We start from the raw sequence: 514 nt of genomic DNA, 5'->3' as shown, positions 1-514 counted from the left end.
CAGTCAAATGCCTTAGGCACTATGCATTCCAATTACAATTATTTTCTTGACTCTCCTAAAATATAATTCAGTGTTAAATACTGAATTAATGTTATCATACTCAAGTGCATAAATCATGACTCTTATAACAAATATGTTAAAAATATTTTTAGAAAGGAAAATACTCTGTTATTATAATATTCAGACTTTCTATTACCAAGTAAAATACTGGAGTGACCCAATTATTCACCATAATTGCTTAAGGAAATAGTGAATATTATTGTATCAAGAATAAATCATGTAAAGTTTTTAAATATTAGAGTTAGGTTGTGTTAACTAGTAACATGCCAACATAGTTCGTTTTACAAAGTCAAATATGCAAGCATAATATGTTTATCATGCATACTATGGAAAAAGAGGCATATTCAAGCATTTGGTTATATGAGCTTAGTTGTTTTTTGCCCAAACAAGGATATATAAGCATTCTTTACCTCTTAATCCCCTGAAATTAAACCAATTGCTGTTGAGTCATTCC

The sequence above is a fragment of the Orycteropus afer genome, unplaced genomic scaffold, assembly GCF_000298275.1.
Source record: "Orycteropus afer afer isolate SDZICR_OR568_19922 unplaced genomic scaffold, OryAfe1.0 scaffold00837, whole genome shotgun sequence".
Classification (NCBI taxonomy): Eukaryota; Metazoa; Chordata; class Mammalia; order Tubulidentata; family Orycteropodidae; genus Orycteropus; species Orycteropus afer.
Note: the sequence above shows the minus strand (reverse complement) of the source record.